General features: G+C 34.9%; 1 long non-coding RNA gene across 2 annotated transcripts; it reads right to left on the bottom strand.

Annotated features, from left to right (window-relative positions):
* Positions 1–2,105: 2,105 nt before the first annotated feature.
* LOC131522435 (uncharacterized) lies at positions 2,106–5,957 on the bottom strand. Of its 2 annotated transcripts, none has more exons than XR_009266531.1 (4): positions 5,898–5,957; positions 4,456–4,527; positions 2,335–2,460; positions 2,106–2,256 (listed from the first exon to the last, which is right to left on the bottom strand). It is a non-coding gene; the product is annotated as an uncharacterized LOC131522435 (long non-coding RNA). The 2 variants fall into 2 exon arrangements; XR_009266532.1 differs by having other exon boundaries at positions 2,350–2,460.
* Positions 5,958–21,180: the final 15,223 nt, after the last annotated feature.

The raw sequence follows: 21,180 nt of genomic DNA, 5'->3' as shown, positions 1-21,180 counted from the left end.
TCATCAGGAATTTTTTCTTTTCAAACATGACAATCACAAAGTAAACCACATTTAAAAACAAATTCATGACCAATCTCTGTAAAGATCCATTGATTAGTAACAACCCACCATGGGTAGCCTTTATACTAACATCTCACATGAGAAAGGACTCAGTGCCCTTAGACATTATTTTTTGTCACGTGGTGATATTATTCCACCTTCGGAGTTCTTGGTTGAAGATGGCTTCGTATGTCTTGAAGTAGAATTATTTCAACTTTGATAAGTATTTTTATCTTCAGATTAGCGGTACAGCTATGGGCTCGATTTTTGAACCCAATTATGCTAATTTGTTTATGGGATATTTCTAACATCGTTATGTATTTGATGCTCAAAAAAATCATTTTTGTTCACGTATTGTTAAATGGTATAGGTACACTGATGAAATATTTTGTATTTTTTTGGGAGATAAAAATGAAGTTGAAGAGTTTGTCTGGATTCTTAACTTTGAGGAAGATTTGGAATATGTGTATTTTATTGTATTTGGAATATTTTTAGATATGTGGGTCCAAAGAAATGATGATAAATTGATAACGACTTTGTACACCAAGGACACGGATCGTAATACTTTGTTACTCGCAACCAGTTTTCATCCGACTTCTTTAAAGAAGGGACTTCCTACGAGCCAATTTTATAGATTGAGGAGGATTTGTTATTCTGATGAAGACTTTATTGAAAAATCGAAAATCATGAAAAATAAGTTTTTAGATAGGGGTTACCCTTCGGGGTGGACTGAAGAAGCGTTTAATAGTGCTTTTCAAAAGAGTTAGGGTTCGGAGTTGTTAAAAAAGAAAACGAAAAACGTAAAAAAAAAAAAATAATAATTAAAAAATCGTTTATCACAACACATTCGACTAAGTCTTATTTAATGAGATCGATTTTTAAGAAATATTGGTATTTGTTGTCCTCTGATCCGGAGTTGGGTACCATTTTTCGACATCCACCTTTGATTGTTTACAAACGTTCCAAAAATTTGAAAGATTCTTTGGTACATGCTCGTTTTCAGACAGATACGCTCGAGTCTACTCAGAGATTACTTACCCCGATACCAAATGGTAATTATCGATGTGGTAATTGTGCTCAATGCAATAATATATCAAAAACTTCTTTCTTTTGTCATCCAAGAACCGGTAAGAAATATAGAATTAACTCTGTTATTACCTGTGTTTCTACGATTGATGTTTATTTGATTCGTTGTCCTTGTGGTTTAGCTTATGTTGGAAAAACATCACGTCAACTTAAACAAAGAATTAGTGAACACAAGAGTTATTAGGAGAAAAGATTTGAACTATCCAGTTACAGCTCATTTTCATGCCTTGAATCACGATGTTTCTACGTTACGTTTTTGTGGTATTGAAAGGGTTAATGTGCCACCTAGAGGTGGCGATATTGAATTGTTTTTACAGCAACGTTTTTTTACCCTTCAGACATTATCACCTAACGGCATGAATGATGAAGCTCTATTTAATGTGATGTTATAATGTAATTTGTTTCTGATATGTGTGTTAGTATGCATGTATGTACAGGATGTGTTTATGTGCATATGTATATGGGTTAATGTTAATGATGTACCCATGGTGGGTTGTTACTAATCAATGGATCTCTACAGAGATTGGTCATGAATTTGTTTTTAAATGTGGTTTACTTTGTGATTGTCATGTTTGAAAAGAAAAAAATCCTGATGAAGGTCATGTTTTGATATATTTGTTGCATAAATAGTGTGCGGGATTTGTTTTTTATTTTTTGACCTGGCTGGTCTTTGTTTCCAACGCACCTATTTATTGCCGTCAGGTGTGCGGAGGTTTTGTTAATTTAATTAAACAAATATAAAAAATATACTGTCTTTATGTTGTTTGTACATTAATTTGAAGATTGAATGTGAAATTATTTCAATATAAAAGTATATTTAAAAACTTGTTATGTGGGATTAATCGCGATTCATTTCAGAACAAAAATGTGCGATCAGTTAATTTTTTTTAATCGACTGACAGCACTAATTGTAATGCAATATAAAAATACAAGAAAATACAAATACAATAAAAAAATACAAATCCAACAAAAAAATCATTAAAAGTCATACAAAAATATGAAAAAAAATCTTTAAAGTTGTACAAGTAAAAATCCAATTCTTGCTCCATTGGGTTTGACAGCAGCTTCTGGTTAAACCAATTTGGGGCAAAGCATCCAGCCAGTGGTAGATGGGGGAAGTGTACAGGAAACCTGTTAAAAAACTGACTTTTTTGCAATTGTAATGCCAGTGCATAAAGTTTAGATTGCAGCATAAAAATAACAGCACACCATAATCATAATCACCACAACAAGTGTTCAACACGATCATCTTCTCAAAGCTGGTGTGATGGTCCCCCCGAGAGGTGCCCGCTGGCCCTGGTCATCTAAACACGAGCGTTCAGCTGATGTGCCGCCCTAGAGCACCAAAGCAACACAGAGAAATGGAAGACTTCAGTGTGTTAATTCAGCAATAAATCACAGGCTGGCACACTGGGGGCTCGGCTGAGGGGAACGCACTGATTGAACACTCATTGACTTTGCTGCAGTCTCACCATGAATATTTTACAGTTTGTGAGGGGAGAGATTATGCTTTTACAAAACACTGGACTAGAGAGTTATGATCAGCTGTATATATCTGATAGGGAAAATGGGTAGTAGGTAGCTGACGAAAACATTTCAAGTTTCACTTGAGGCAAATGTTATCCTGGAAGACATAAAAACTGACAAGAAGGTAAGACACTGTAAAAATAAAAAACTGGAGGTGAGTGAGCAAAAATACAGCTTATGAGACCTTGAACCGGAAAACTTAGACTGTGTTCCTAGTGTGCTGTTCATGTAGGCAGCATGTTAAGCCATCATAGATGCACGTCTGATTCAGGGGTTCTTAAAAAATATGTACTTTATAGGAAATGATACAGCAACATCATATGTATCCATCACAAAATAATTCCATAATGTATTGCAAGAAAATAAAACAATTAAAATAATAATACATAATTAATTAATTAACAACAATCATTATAATATTTCGTATTATAAAATATACAAAAATATTAAATTGTATAAACATAAATCCATAGCATGACTGAAATAAAATAAAATAAAGATGGGGAAAACTATAAAACCTGTGCATTCTTATAAGAGCCAAACAGAAGTAGTGGGCACTGATCAAATTAATAGATGGTAGGAAAATTATATCAAAACAAAATAAAACTTAAACTTAAATAAAATTTAGAAAAAATAAATGTATAACAATATAATATAAACTGGGAAAATATAAATCCACCACAAAGAGTCATACAAAAATATGAGCACTGATGAAACCGATATGGTACAAAAACATTTTAAATAAAAAATAAAGTAATATATAATAATAAATATAATAAACTAAATAAATAAAATTTAATGAAACATAAAATGTATTGAATTAAATTTATTAAATTAAAATTATACTAAAATAATATAATGCAATAAGAGAGAAACAAATATAAATCCACTGCATGCTTTCAATAGTCAATTTTTATTTTATTTTTTATTAAAATGAATAAGTAAATGAAAATTATTATGTGAATTATTATTATTATGACTATTAGGAAAATCACATGATATTATATGATATAACCTAACAATTTGAGCTTATACTTATCCACAACATAAACAAAGGAGCGGAATGAAACATCGCATTATCGTGTTGTTAGCTAAACAAAATGCCAACTCCTAAATCTGCTTACATCTGTTTTGAGTCTGTTTGACACCTAGCGCTCCAAATCAGTCACTTATGATGTTTCCTATGAATGAGGGTGCTGCCTATGTAGTCAGCAGACAGTGAGGCAGCTTACAAGGTTTTGAATCTGAGCCAAAGGCAAGTCTCTGTTCCCATAGGATACTCGCTGGTGCATTTTTAGTAGAGGCGTCCCGTTTTATAGAGATTATATTTCAGAAACGCAAGACTCTTTTTGTAAGTGCTCTTACACTTGCCAAGGTGGTAAAGAGAATAACAGACTGGCAGAACAAACAAGGGAAATCATCTGTCTGCACATTTCCCACAACATCTTTGCTCTGCAGTTAATTTTATTAGTCTTCGCTGGATTTTGAGGGAAGTATTACATATTCTCCACAGATTTTACTGCTAGGTATTTACTGAGCAGGCTCAGGTTAAGTGCTTTGCTCAAGGGCACAACAGCAGTATAATCCGTACAATATTACTATCAAAGCCCTAACCGTTTTTTTCTCTCACCAGGAGCCTCGGATTCTCATGAATTTGATCAGCTCATTTGGCCGGTTGGCCTGCATGCTTGCCTTTGCTTGACATTGCAGACTGAAAGAATGGAATAGCAACAAGATTTTTACATCTTATGAAGAAAAATGCAAAGATGGGATGGTGTGGGAGGATGCTCGGTAAATACTTACCTGCTGAACTCAAAAGATACATGTCTGTATTCTGGCCAGATTTGGATCCCTCCTTCAATGAAAGACTTGTGCCTTTTGAAGAAAAAAATAAAGCTGGTAAATAAAAGCACAAATAATAGTGAAGATAATTCAACCAACAACCATGTTTATTATTAATAATAATAATAATTATTATTATTATAAGAAATACTTTCTAATGTGCAATAGGAATATATTTGTGATCATTTCTACATCATTATTTATTAACTTTGATCTTGGTTTTGGAAGTTGTCAAAGGTCTTTGGGTTTCTAGGTGTTTTTAAAAATTGCATTAATATTATAATTTTATTATATTAATTTATTTTTGTACTATAAATGAACTATATATATATATATATATATATATATATATATATATATATATATATATATATATATATATATATATATATATATATATATGTATGTATGTGTGTGTGTGTGTGTGTGTGTGTGTGTGTGTGTGCGCGTCAGGGGTGTCAAGTAACGAAGTACAAATACTTCGTTACCTTACTTAAGTAGAAATTTTGGGTATCTATACTTTACTGGAGTAATTATTTTTCAGCCGACTTTTTACTTCTACTCCTTACATTTTCACGCCATTATCTGTACTTTCTACTCCTTACATTTTAAAAATAGCCTTGTTACTCCCATTTCATTTCGGCTTGTCATCGTTAAAAAAAAAAACCTATCCAGATCAATCGCGCCATCCGGATAGAGTGAATTTGATTGTGGTTGGATGAGAAGTATAAACATATACCATTCCGACACCTTATTGGTTTGTATGCGATCCATCGCACCTGCATATGACACAAATCACGTCACACTTTAGCAAGGACTGGGGTCGTTACTCAAAAAAGATTATTTCTTAAAAGTTATTATTTCTCCACTACTGGCTCATTTATCAAACGGGTGCTTTCTCTTCGTCCTCCGCAAATTAAGATACAGTAAGTAGTTTGGTAGAGAGACGTTTGAATAAATTAGCGTTTGCGATTGACAATGTTGTGATAAGTAGGCTATACTAACTTTGTAACTCGTTACACGCAACACTGGACACAGCAGACGTATGTAGCCAAGTACGAAGATGTCCGTGGCAGAGACTCAAGAAGAGAACTCGAGCGAAATGTAACTGATGTAGATTACCCTGTTGTTGTACAGGATTGAGTCCAAAGTGTTTGTTACATCTTCTAGTTAAATGTGACATTGTTGCCATTAGCTATAGAATTGAGCATAGTACAAACCAGGAAGGTATCAGGATTGAGTTTATTAATCACTTGGATTAATCATTAATTTTGACAGCACTAATGTTAATTGTATATAGACAGGGGTACACATAAGTGGTCCGCAGGTCCGCACGCGCGACCAAAATTAAAAATGCGCTGCGTAAATACATTTTGACAGCGCTTTTGCGTAATCTAGGCTACCTGCTGCCGTTTTCAAAGCAAAACTGTCTGTGACATTTCATGCACTGACGCAATTCCATCAGCAGCGCTAAACCCGGAAGCGCATAATACTTACTTGCCGGCAACCCGCCAAAATAAAAGCTCGCTGATTTTACTTTTGAAAATGATGAAAATTAAAATTAAAATAATGATAATAATAAAAATATTAACATTTTATTTTTAAGTTTACTATGAAATAATTGCATTTGTATTATCACACTTGATTATTTCGTTTTTTGTTTTTAGTTAGTTAATTTATATATATAAAAACAAAAAAAATAAATGAAGTGCAATAATATTATTATCACTATTATTAATTAATTTTTTTATAGTTATAGTTTATGGGTCACACTACATGCCATGGCCTGTGTGAGGACCAAACCAAATCTCCAGGTTCTCATATGAGAACCAGGCTGAAAAACTTATGTGCACCCCTGTATATAGACAACCATACAAGGGTAATTGTTACTAAGCCTGCCCTGGGTACAGCAATTTTTTTTGTCCGTTGCCCTCACAGATTCCTGCAGCTAAGCTTGGGTGTACATTTACATTCCAATAAAGGTTAATGATGACATTCCTCTGAAGTTTGACTTTTTGCACCATTACAATACTTATAGGCAACTAGTCATCATATCTTCTGCTCCATGAAACACGTTAATGCTCAGTCGTACACATATATGGTTCTTTAATGTATTTGCATTGTACTAAAATGTGTTAATTTTTAATGGGCATATATGCGGCTGAAACAGGTAGCCTAGTGCAACCCAAATCTTTTAACATTTTAATATAACATTATAGTCATTATGGCCTTTAGAAAAATGTTTTTTTGAGGAGGTGGGGTAGTGCACTAGGCCCCTGTGGCGCGGCCTAAGCTCTTGTCCTTAATGGCATTTTTTTCCTTACATTACTTTTACTTTTATACTTTAAGTAGTTTTGAAACCAGTACTTTTACACTTTTACTTGAGTAAAAAGCTTGAGTTGATACTTCAACTTCTACAGAAGTCTTTTTAAACCCTAGTATCTATACTTCTACCTGAGTAATGAATGTGAATACTTTTGACACCAGTGGTGTGCGTGTGTGTGCGTATATACACACACAGTAAACGGTAATAATATTTCATGGTATTACTGTTTTTACTGTACTATTGATCAAATAAATGCAGCCTTGGTGAGCACAAGAGACTTCCTTAAAAAACATTAAAAATCTTAGCAAAGAAATAATCGAAATAAGTAGAAGACAAACACTAATTTGCTTCCAAAAACTGAAGCGTAACTCAATATTGACTAAACGCTTGACTCAATCCCTCCTGTACAATACAATATCCTGCGCCGTAGTTAATCATTCAGTCAAGACAGGTGTCTGGATTTCGGGTCTAATTAGCGACCTAAAACAAGAGTCTGATTTATATGCAGTCGTTGTAAGTCGTCTTTAACAGACAACGACCAATCTAGCTTGTTAAATTCAGGTTCAAGGGTTCACAAGGGCTGTTTTGTGTATGAATGTGAGAGGATGCGCAAACATTTGATTTGCTGGAACAATATAGAAATAGCACATTTGAAAAATGAAAGCGTATCGGGTTCAAAACAGACGATAAACGCACCAGGTATGAGCCGTATCGGAAAAGAGCAGACGTTTGCTGTAGCTTGCCTTTGTTAGAAAGATACAGGACTTTATGGGCCACAGTAATTAAGGAGGAAAAACTCTTGCAGCAAAAACTGGCACCAGAAACATATTTTAAGACCGGACTAATCCCTTAAGCCTTTCTTTGCCATGCTACAGTTGATTTTAGACTCATTTATAATGATCTGTTCAAATCCATTTTTCCTTGTTAAAATCAAATGTTCTAGAGTCAAGTGCTTCGCGCCCTCAGGGCATTAAAAGTTGCACTGTAAATGTTATGGAAATTGAACGGTCAAGGCTAGTATCCTACCTCAAGAAAAGAATCATAGGTTTGGTTTTCACAGGTCATCCATTCAGAGGGCTATCGGCTTTTATAATTCATCAAAAGACCAGAAGTAGGCCTACTCAACTGTGGAGACAGTATCTAATAACTACAGACCTCAGGGCCGCCGAATGACACGGGATAACTATTCATTCAAGTTTCCCAGCGACTATTGACTCTGAAGATGGTGATTTAGTTAGCGATACTGAATCATTCTTTCTCGTTTTTGCGTCGGCTTGAAGAACGAATGGTTTGTTTGGCAATTCAGCCACTAAAGAACATTAACAACAAATCTGACCCTCCTAAAAGCCAACGTCGCTCCTCTACAACGACATCCCACCAGGATCAAGCAACCGTTGTGACAGAAAGCTGTACTGCCGAAACCCCCCAAGCCCATTTAACCCTGTGTGAATGCAGGTTAAATGGCTTCCATTGTGCTGTAATTGCCAAATAGTTGTTCGTTATATAATTAGCGCCAATTAGTCGGTAATTACATCATCAGTTCTTATAGAGAAACTGCACGCCGAGAGCTGGATCATACCGCTATTGACAAATCTTTATTGCAGCCGTAGTCATAATATGGGAAGCAATAAAAGCCAAAGCTATAACACTCCACACAGATTGACAGCGGGGCTGTGATTCCGTGGAAATCCTCCAAAAAACCAAGCACAAAAAGCCACGACACAGGGGGATGATTCTGTCATCAACACGACTCACTGGTCGCGAATCGCGGCCACAGGTTGTTGAGGCCAACTTTCAATCTTCAGACAAAAAGGTGCTTTCTGACATTTCATCTTCCACTGACTCTCGGCTCTTTCATTTTCTGTCACTCGCCTATTTTTTGCTCAAGCCTCCCTAGATTCCTTGAAGAAAGCTCATTTTGAAGTTTAATTTAAAGTTTCCATTGTTCAAAAAGCTTCCGTTTCGAGATGGACTTGACGAAAATCTAAACGGCAAACTGTAAAGATAAAAAGTACACTAGGTTTCTAAATTTATTTCTATCCGTCGCCCTTGACTTTAAACAACAGAGAGAGAGATTGATGAGCTCAGAATGCTCTCTTGTTTATAAATAGCTGAAGCTTTTGAAGCGTTTCAGATGAAATGGCTCTTTGAGACGAGCGATGGATCGGACCATCTACACTAGAGTATCGCGAGATAGGACGATCAGCGCTGCTGTTAAAAGCACCATTGCGCACAACCTTCTCAACATCCATGACAGGTCAGTTAACCTTTTATTAAGGATAATTATGACCCCAATTTCCTTTAAGACAGTATAGCATGTGATGACTATCCATGGAGGCCGCCAGCACCTCTGCTAATAAGACTCTGGAGATAAATGCTCAAATGTTAGACCTCAATAGGGCACAAGATCAAGGTTACACTTTCTCTTTGTCCGGGCATCACTGAAGAGCTGCTTTTTTTTTTTTTTACTGTATATTGTTACACTTAAAAGTCAAGTCAATATTAGCCTAACATTATACTTTCTTCTAGTGTAATGGAGATATTTCTTTGCATTTGCAGTATAATATGGCTCAATTACATGTTAATTAAAGGATCAATTTATTAATAAAAATTAAATTTCTACAAAAATACAAAAAAATACAAAGAACAAAAGTAGGCTAACTATTAAACACAAAAGGTCATGTACTACCAAATTTATGTTTTAAGTATGATGAATAACATCATTACAAAACTTGTTTATGCTTTTAAATATTTACATGTAAAACACTAAATATAAATCATCCATAGTAGGCCTAATTCATAATTGTCAATGTTATATTACTAATTTAGAGCCATTTAATAAACAACGTATTAATATTTATTAATAGTTTTTCATATCTATTTCCATATTTAACACCACAACATTCATGCAAGTGCCAAATGAAGTATGATGAATTACATTACAAAAAATAATGTCTATGCATAGTAACATTTAAACAGTAATATATGAATAATTCTATTAACAATTGTTTTAATTATGATAATTGTATGTATAATTTAGTAAGAATATTAAATTATACTATCACATTACTTTACATGATATTAATTTTCAAATTACATTGTCATCATACCAAGTACGTGCCTCAAATGCAGTCTCTGTTCAGTAACGTTGCAGGTGTTCAAAATAAGCAATACTATAGTTTCTTCCCACTGAGTGTTTAGGGAGCACTATGTAGGGATCCTTGAATCAGAATGCAGCTATACTATTAGGTTGAGTCATCAGCAGAAGGTCATCCAACTAACCGGCTGATTGGCTCCGTCACCTGTTGAAATGCATCTGCAGGCGTGTGTCCTGGAGGAATGGACCTCGTTCTGCGTTAACCTGAACTTACAGTTGAGCTGACAGCAGCCTCAATCAATCCAGAAGCAGCTATCAGCTCTCATCACCGCGTCCTCCAGCCCTCTCAGCAGACAGATAAGTGTGTCACACACTACGGCCCATCTGCCCTGCAGTAATTACAGTCTGACCTCCCTGAATTTCTCCATATCAGTCCATATACAGATGCATCTACCACAAATAGCTTCCATTCTTCCCCTACACGACCACACACGGAAAACGGGAGTCAGGAATTCTCGCCTGCCATTCAGAAGTGTTAAACAGTAGAATCAATGTTATACTTTTCAATACAACTGAAAGTGCAATCCACACTTTTTTGTTGTTGTTGTTGTATGAACTTAAAATTAGAAAATGGAATAGATTTACTAAGATTCAGGTCGTGCACCCACATGCATCACCACTCAGCAAATCATGCCACATGAACTCAGCATGGATATCTGATAAATTCACTCTAATTTAACAGAGTTATATAAAAAAATATAACTGTATTACTACATTTTGATTTTTGACCAAACTTTGGCTATGGATAGTTTGTTTTCCCAGGTATAAAAAAAAAAAAAAAAAAAAAAACTAAACTTTAAATTTATGACAAAGAAAGAAAGAAAGAAAGTAAGTTGTACTTCAAAACTTTAAATATGGATTCAAACAAATAAAAAAAAATTGCATTTCTGACTTCCATGCTTATATATTGGTTATAGCCAAAATAAAAAAATTAAAATAAAATAAAATCTGGAGTAGACATCCATTTTTCCATTTTTATAAATTGAATGCTTACAATACAATTAAGTACAAAATGTTCAAGAAGTGCACTGTTAGACATTTCTGTAATTTCTGCAGTTATTTATTTACTTATATCACCCAGTATAATACTGAAAATTCCCTTTACAGTAAATAACTGTAATACCCTTTGCATCATGGGAATTTTCTGTGACGTCAGACCCCCACATACAGACTTACTTACTTAGACTTACTGTATTTTAAAAAATTGCTGTATACTACTGTATTTGCTGTAACGGCCTCTTTGGCGCCATTCTATTGAGGTTATTTTATTTTCCTTATTTCTTACATTTGGACTGACACGATTTGCCCTGCACCGTGTCTATAACGCCGCAACAGCTTGGGACTGACTGCACTGGACCTGTTACATCGCTTGTAATGATAAGAAAATCTGTTTGTACTTTGTGTCAGAAACAATGAGAGCGCTTGGAGTGCATCTGTACGTCAGAAATATACCGGGGCATCACTTTACTGTCCGCATCCACTGTAGATAGTATATAATATTACTTTATATACTATATATAATGGGTTATATATTGTTTTTTCAGGTGTTGAAATAAAACACAAACAGAATAAAATAAAATAATTATTCTGTAAACTAAGCAAATAGTTTGAGCTGAGTTTTAAATTTGCTGTGATAAAGAAAAACTTGGTAATGCAAAAATATGAAGACAGTAAACAGACACTGCATCTTTTTATTCCAATGTCTTTGCTTCCTTAAGTACAAAAAGAATCATTAAGTGAAATCAGAGACCAGAACCAGAATCATTACATTTCTTCCCATTCCTAATGCAAACGGACTGTCACTGGAATTGCAGCTGTGATTTTGTGTCTTGGGGGCATGTGAAATGCGTACTTAAAGCAAGGTAATTAAGAGGAGGGCGCTGCGCTCCCCTGGGCTGCTGGCATTAGTGAGGTATCAGCCGGACTACTGTAATTTACCTGTGTGCAGCCACTGTGACAGAACTCCAGTCCAGAAGGAAAGCTGTTGCTTCAGAGGGAGCTTCAGTGTGAGCATCTGTCTGCCTAATGGTCTATCCGCACTGTGAATATAGACTGCAGGAGCACATTTGAACTTAACTGATGCCCTGGACCAGTGCTAAAGTCCGTTTTGGATGTTTTAGTCCAAAGTAAATTCATGTTCCAGCTCCATTTGATGTTAAACAGTATCCGAGTTAAAGGCTCATGCAAAACCATTTCGCTCGCACTATCAATAGACAACCAGTACTTTAATATTTATATGGTAACACTGTACAGTAAGATTCCATTTGTTAACATAAGTTAACTACATTAGTTAACATGGACTAACAATAAAAATTCCTTTATAACAATTAATAATCTTAATTTCAAAATTACTTTCATACAAACAAATTGTAATAATACATTTAAAAAATAAAAAATATTACAATTAATAAATAAAATGTATATAATATAAATATTTATATAATATTACATAATTTATCATATTTAATTGACCTAACATTAACAATGAGCAAGTTGTATTTTTATTAACTTACGTTAACAAATATTAATAAATTAATCAATTAATTAATAATCAATCTGTCATCACCCTCAAATTGTTCCAAACTTGTATGAATTTATTTCTTCCGCTGAACACAAAAGACATTTTGAAAAATACTGATAACCATTCAGTTGCTTTTCCAAAGCATGGAAAAAAATACAATGAAAGTCAATGGGGTCCAGAAACTTTTTGATTACTAACATTCTTCAAAACATCATCAGAAGAAAAACTCATATAGGTTTGGAACAAAAGAGTGAGTAAATGATGACAGTTTTCATTTTTGGGTGAACTGTTTCTGGGGTTTTATTAAAAATCCCAGTTTCAGGCCAACAAATTTGCTGGGATTATCGTTATTTAATTTAACTGAGATAAACTAAAAAGTAGCTCACTCAAAGACACCACTTTAGGTTTCTTTTAGGTTCAGACATGACCTGAAGTGATCCAAGCAGGAGAGTTGTTTACATATAATTAGTTCATCAATTTTCATGAATTTGACCTGATCTGCAGACCATTTACAAACATAGAGGTGGACATTATTGCAACTGATAAAGAGAACATAAGAGGTGGGCATTAACGTATTGACGGTAATGAACCCATCCAGTGATGTGAATGTCCAGAACAAGCTCAGGGGAAGCCAAAGAGACACTAAGCAGGCTATTGTATGACCTCATATTTATTGTTTTCTAATCTCGCTGCCTCCTCGAAAAAAAAAAGCCTCTGCCTTTAATGAAAGCGTCTTATATCTGTTAGCAGCCTTATATACGAGCAACAGTGTTCAGCACTGTTATGTGTTCTGCACGGCAGGATGGATGCGAAAATAACAGGTATAATCAAATGATCTATACCGTGGCTTAAAGTAAATCAGCAGGCTAATAATTTTACTAAAGGAGCTTCAAGATAAATAATAACATCAGATTAAAGCCCGGCCTGCATATTAATTATGGAAACAAGGGAGCGAGCTGATAATTTCAGTGGGCGAAATGAATCACAATATAGTTCAATCAGTTTTTTTACGCAGAAGCTACAGGATTCAGCGTTGCGCTCCCAGGTGGCAACGGGGGCGAGATGGGGCGAGATGGGGCGAGTGGCAGAATGCCAATTCAATCCCCAGATAGTGGACAGCGCTTTTGTACCCTTGGGCAGGGCATTCAGCGCGAGATTGCCAAGAGGGTGCTAAAACACAAAGAACCCAATAACCTTCCTTTTCTTACTTTCTCTGGTATTTACTGGGGAAAACAGATACGAGGAATCTGTCTGGACCACAGCGCTGGCAGGGAGAAAAGAAAGGATTTGTTTGAGCCCTAACATGCTGTACGAGCAAAAGTAATGGAGATACATGCCTTAGCAGAAGGCCAAGCATGGTACAACGATGCTATCTGATAGTAACACTGTGGTACTTACTTTTGATATATACCACAGTTTTTGCATGGTACTCCAAGTAGCTCCAAGAATACCATGGTTCTTTTTTGTTAAGTGACGTAAATACCATGGTAATACGATTGCACCTTGGTGCTGTCACAGTACTTTTTGTAAGGGTGTTGTATTCATCCTTTACGACAAAATATGGTATTACACTGTTAAAAATAAATGTTCCAAAAGGGGGTTTTCACAGTGTTGTCATAGGAGAACCAATTTTGGTTCCTCAAAGAACCTTTCAGTGAACAGTTCTTAAAAAGAACCATTTTTCTCAGTTTGAAGAACATTTTAATAATCTAAAGAACCCTTTTTCCACTGTAAAGAACCTTTTGTTTAATGAAAAGACTGGATGGTAAAGGTGCTTTGTGGAACCATTGATGCCAATAAAGAACCTTTATTTTAAATGTAAATGGTAATACTATGTAGGGGTGACCCCGAATAGTCGACAATTCGACGCTTCGATAGGAGGAGCCTGATTCGACTCCCAATCTCACAGTCGAATATTCGCGGGGTGTTATAATTATACCATTTTGGCTATATGGGGGTGCTCAATGTCTGATTTCACATAGAACTACCGGTTTTCTCCCAATAAGTTAATATACAGCCCTATTAAGATAATGCTGTAAATAAGAATCTGAAAAGAAGGTAGCTTTAAATAAATATTTTAACTTGCGTGAATAAATCCAACCACCCCTATAGATTTAAGTTTCACTTTCCATAATCCATGACCGACAGAGGAGCATTTTAGCTGCAGGGATTTAAATCTTTAACAAGACTCAAATCCAAGACTGGATTTTTTCGATCAGGTAGGATACAAGTGATTTCAGACACATCAGAAACATTTGTAGGCCTATATATTATTTATCTCGTATAAGATGCATTTGGTTGAGTTATATATATCATATGTTATATATACATATATCAAATGCTTCATTCTACTGGTCATCTTCAGCGCGCGCAGCTCAAAACAGAAATGCAGAAGATTAATAACTACTGTCATTTACATAACGTTATAATGAGAGCACTATTGTAAAAAATGTTGTGAATTCTTAGGGTTTCGCTAACGTTTAATGTTAACTATCTTTTAATCAAAACATAAAGCATTATCTGCGAGGCGTCCGTTACACCTTTTCCCTGTGTGTTAACGTCAGTAATTATGACTGTGGAATGTAATGTATTTTGGCCGATTCGACTATGAAAATCCTTAGTCGGGGACACCCCTAATACTATGGTACCTTGAAATATACCATGTGACTAAAATTCATATATGCTGGTACTGACATATACTTGAGTTTTTTTGAACATTTAAAAAGCAATTTTTTTCTTTATGTGAACATTAGAAAAAGCATTAAAGGAATGTTCAATTATCATTTTGCAAACATTATAGGAACCTTACATCTGAAAGTTCTCTGAACCATCAGTAGTAAGTAGTAACACTTCTTAAACGTCCTACTAAATGTTCCATAAAAACACTCCATGCATGATGTAGAAATAACATTTTTGTGTTTTAACATTTTGGTAAATGTCATTAAAGACCAGATAACTTTGGTTGGAAGACGATTTGTTCATAACTTTTGAGAGATCGTTGCCAAAATGTTTGCCAATGTTCTGAGAATGGTCGTTGTTAGCTGGGACAATGACACTTTTTTGAAAGTGGTAACTTGATTAACATGTAAATACTACGGTATATAAAACTTGTTAAAGTACCATGGTACTGTCAGTACTTTTTGTCTTATACCATGACATTAATTAGAGTGTGTTCCAAAAATACTATGGTAAATGTCTAAAAAAGTTTTGAAAAATGCAAAAAAGTTTAATTACCATGGCATCTTTAAAGTAGAATGGTATAACCTTTAAAAAAAAAAACTGTTTGTACCATTGTACAGTGATGGTACTATATACTGTATACTGTGTGTGTGTGTGTGTATATATATATATATATATATATATATATATATATATATATATATATATATATGTATGTATATCAATCAAAACTTTATTAAGGACACACTCGGTCCAGACAAAGACACATCAATAACAACATACAAATACACACACAAGGACAGTATCCAAAATATCACATATTTACATGTGTACTAAAATGCCAATGATTCCACATATTTGAAAAAAACCTGACTGAACTTAGTGCCAAGTTCGTCAGTATTAAAATTATACTATTTACAGATTCTGATAATCTACACATACATCTGTACATGAGATTACGCATCACAGCAGTGCAGGTAGGCATACCAGCACTAACAAACATTTGGCTTGCACTGCTCCATCGTGGCACCTTAAGCAGCAATCGCATACCATCATTATAAGCTACATTAAGTCTCTGCATGCTGTGCTTTCTATAATGCCGCCATAAATGGGCAGTATACATAGGGGTACAGTATGCTTTAAAAGTGTTGTCTTCACAGATTCTGAGCACATACCTCATTTGTATGTATATATATATATATATATATATATATATATATATATATATATATATATATATATATATATATATATATATATATTATTATTATTTATTTTTTGATAAATACAATGGCACTGAAATTAATTTGTATGGTATTTGCATGGTACACCAAGATATTTCCAAGAATAACATGGTAGGCCTACTTTTTGTTAAATATATAAATACCATGGAACTGAAATTCACACATGGTTTTTACTGTAAATGTGAAAGTACCAGAGTATTATCTTTACTGCACCATGGCCATCCATATACCAAGGTATTTAATATAAAATTCAAAAAACTTTGTTACATTTAAGTGGCAGCTTGATTAGGGGTGTGCAATATGACGATTTTTGATCGTGGACGATAAAAATGTCTCCACGATCTGCTTTTGAAGAAATATCGTAGTATCGCGCTACAGCGCACATTCTATCAGCTGCAGTTCTTATTCCTCCGTCTCAATATACTGTACATTATTCGGATCTGCTTTAAAGCCTTGCCGGTGTTCTGTCGATTTGTGCTACCCTGTCAGATTTTGCTACCTCCCATTAAAACAGCAGGTAGTACAATTCGACAATGAAAAATGCTACCTGTCAAATTATGATTTATTAATGTCTACACCTACCACAACCCTAAACCTACCCTTACAGTAATGCAAATACAGTAATTAGGTGTTATATTCGCGGTTGTGACTATAAGGGATACAGCTACCGGAAACCAACAATAAATATTTTTTTCTACCTATTAGATTGTGTTTTATTAATGTCTACACCTACCCCAACCCTAAACCTATCCATACAGTAATGCAGATACATTAAATATTGTTGTTCAGCATGAGAAAAAAGACGCAATATTGATTTGCGCATGCGCAGTAAGCCCTGGTAGGAAAATCTGACGGGTAGGATAAAATGTCAGGACACCGGTTAAATGTTTTATTCATGCGTCGGTCTGACGCGCGTGCTAAAGCCTGTCAAAAAGCGCCTGATTACTGAACTAAGTTATCTTGTGCACTAATACTGTCAAAACACACAAGGTTTATGTATAGACTTCGTTGCTTATGTCTAAAATGAGTAAGTAAACAGCTGAGAGAAAACGGATGCTTGCAGGTCTTAAAGGGGCAGTACTGAACATTCTGCCGACTGTCATTAAAGGGATAGTTCACCTTAAAATACAAACCTGTATTAATTTTTTTCTTGTGCTGAACACAAAAGATGATTATTTTGAAGAATGTGGGTAACCAAAGTATCTGGTCCACATTGACTTTTGATAGAAGGAAAAAAAAAAATACTATGGAATAAGTCACTGGGGACCAGCAACTGTTTGGTTTTCCATGTTCCTCAAAATAGCATTTATGTTTAGCAGAAGAAACTCATTCAGGTTTAAAGAAACTTTTGAGTGAGTAAATGATGGTATAAATATAAAACACTTTTTATTTTGGGGTTAATTATTCCTTCAATGTTAATAAAACACCAAAACACAGAGAAAAATCACTCACTACTCTTGACTGAAAAACGTTAATACAGTTGATTTAATAGGAATCAATCTATATAGTGTTTTATTTTTATATTTGTTGATTCAATTTCTCGAATGCTCCTGCTAAATACACCTATTGTACCTGAAAATAAAACACTGTTTTATTTGTATAGTATGTGTATTTGTAATGTGTATCTTTGTTCTCATTTTTTAATAACAAAGATAAAATAATGACAAAGATTTTTATCTTCGCCCACTTTGGCCTAAATATCCGCCATTCTTTTTTAATATTTTTGTTACCTTGAAAGGTTTTGTCTTTATAATAGGGAAATTAGTTTTGGCTGTAATGCTCAGACAACTTGCAAAATAGTAAAACCAACATGACAAAGAATCGTGATAAAATCGTGATTTTTCTTAAAAATATCCTGATATAAAATTGCCATATCGCCCACCCCTAAGCTTGATTACCATGTAAACACAAATGGTATGCATTTCAGTACCATAGTATTTCGCTTACAAAAAAGTATCTTGGTACAGTGATTTTATGAAATGTAGATGTATATACACTGAAATTCAAATAGCCCTACCATGCAATTTTTTTTTCTTTTTCTTTTTTGTAACTGATACCATTATAGCACCACAGTAATTGTCGAAGAATACCATGGTCCAGATCCTGCGCTGCTCTGTATCTTGAAGATGTGAGTTTCATCATTCTCCTAAAATCTAACAGAATAACAGCAGGCCTCTCTGCTGAGCCGTGAGCGAGCAGAGGCCGAGGCCGTGACCGCCGGCTCATTCTCAAATATGTGGCGACACAATCGTATTACTCATCTCCATGGAGACCCTCTGGTCCCTTTACCACACGGCACAGCGGGCCTCCCCACAGGCAGGACTGGGGCTCACGGGGAACTCGACAGGCCGATTAGATTTTTCACCCCTTGTGTTTTTTTGTTTTTTTTTTACCCTCCATCCTACCTGTTTTCTCCACCTCGTCGAAGCCGAGCGACTCTCGCAAGACTACCTGCATCAGACGCGTGTTCAGCAGGTATAGCGCAGCGGCTCTGGCGCCATAGCAACACTGTCAATTCATTCAGTCGACTGGCCCTGAACCCTACAATTACTGCTGCTGCACAAGCAGATGTTCCTGCTGAGACTGAACACAGTATGAGTGACAAAATGCAGGGCTCGCCAGTCACGGCGGGTATTAGAGGAAACGCTGCGCTCTTAAACCACATCTTTTACACGACACTTACTTGAGACTAAAGCCAGTGTTATGGGACTGACAGTCGGATTAACAGGCGTCCATCTGAAATCATAATGTGTACTGTACTGAATTAAATTAAGTGCATTTTGCTTAAAACATGTAAAACTATCTGCCAGTGGGGTAAGTAAAATATTCTTAAAACAAGAGCATTTTACTTACCCCACTGGCAGATTTTTTACTTGTTTTAAGCCAAATGCACTTAATTTAGTTTTTTTCCCACTGGAAACAAGACTAAACATCTTACGTCATTTTGCTTAACTAGTAAAAGCATCTTGATTTAAGAATTTTTAGATATTTTGACTAGAAACAAGACAAAAATGCTAAGTAATATAAGCCATTTTTTTGCAGTGTATGTGTTTATATGAAACGTGAATGAAATTAAATTATATTCCAGTTTTAAATGTGCTTCTGATTACAGATAGCCTGTGATTACACAGGATTTGTATTTTATAGAAAACCAGTTCAAAGGGAGCATAGTTTGCTTTTTGGGTTAAAAGAATTTCTTAACATGAAATTCGAATGGTATGACAATTAGGTATTAGACTGTACAAATTGAAATCTACACGCTAATACACACTATACTCATAGTCACGCAATGCTGATGTTGTTAACATTAATACATTTGAGAAAGTATAACAATAACAATAATTTGCACGGTTTAATGTGATATGAGCTAACCGATCGTTAGATTTAATTACCATTGGTAGCACAATTTATTGTAATTCTTTTTTCCTCAGTTGGTTAGAACAACCGTGGCACACTTGTTACTTGTTCAGATGGCAATATATGGTGAAAATTCTTATTTGAGTCATATATTCCAAGACGTAGGCTAGAATCTGTGATTCAAGAGTACAGTATCCACACCGGTGCGGTGACTGACTGCCACACATTCACCTCAAAACATTAGATTCATCCGCGCTGGAGCCGTGCAGGAACACCGGATCACAGCCCCGCACACGGAAGATAATTCCGCACAGAGCTGCAATTCCAGGTTTTCAAACAGAGATGGCGACAAAGAGGCAAAACTTACGGACTGCAGCTTTAAATACTAAAGTAACTATTTTTACAACAAATGTTAAAAAAACAAATAAACGTTAACTGATATAAAATATAAAAAAGTAAACATTTAAACTTTTGCACATTACATTTTTTCGCTTCATGTATAAGAGACTAAAATCTCTCAAATAAAAGTCAAAGATGCAACAAAATTGCTAAAACTTAAATTAAAATAAAAACAGAAAAGATAAAAAATTTAAAATAAACAAAGGCTATATTTAAATTATAAAATAACGCTAGAATAGAAGAATAGTGCAAGCTAGAGTTAGAGGCCTTTTTTGCTTTTGTTATTTGTATAATAAAAAATAGAATACAAAAAAAAAAACAACATTAGAAAAGCTAGTGTTAGTATTTTTATTTTTATTTTAAGAATAGAATTAGAATAGAGAGTGCTAGAGTTAGAGGGTCAAATAAAGATGGAAGAGATGTTTTTTTAGGTGATTCTTGAAGATGGCTATGGACTCAGCTGCTCGGAATGAGTTGGGCAGGTCATTCCACCAGGAGGGAACATTTCATTTAAAAGTTTGTGAAAGTGATTTTGTGCCTCTTTGGGATGGCACAATAAAGCGACGTTCACTTGCCAATTTTCTTTAAATTTTCACATTGACTTAAATATGCTGGAGCAATTTTTGCCCCTTTGTCTTGAAATTGTTCATTTTGGTGGCATTTTTGCCAAAAGCCCTGTTAATTTTAGACCCTGGGTACTACAATGGCATCTTTGCAATCAAAATACCATGAAGTATTTCAAAGTCCCATAGTATTGCCATCAGTGTGCCATGGCACTGTTATAATTTTTGTAAAGGTTTGCCACATAAGCGGCAGGTTTGTCAAAAGCCTGTCTAAGCAGGACTAAGGCAGCGCTGCGGTGCTCAGCGGGCTCTCAGCACTGTTAGCAAAATGTCAGAGTAAAAACACTCAATAACATTTAGATTTTTTTTTTTTTTTTAAATCAAGGGGCAGGAAAAAATCCCACAATCCCCTTGCAATCAGCACTAACAGCTATAGACAG

The sequence above is a fragment of the Onychostoma macrolepis genome, chromosome 16 (assembly GCF_012432095.1).
Source record: "Onychostoma macrolepis isolate SWU-2019 chromosome 16, ASM1243209v1, whole genome shotgun sequence".
NCBI classification, from domain to species: domain Eukaryota; kingdom Metazoa; phylum Chordata; class Actinopteri; order Cypriniformes; family Cyprinidae; genus Onychostoma; species Onychostoma macrolepis.
The sequence above is the reverse complement of the archived record's forward strand: the minus strand, read 5'-3'. Positions and strand labels throughout refer to the sequence as shown.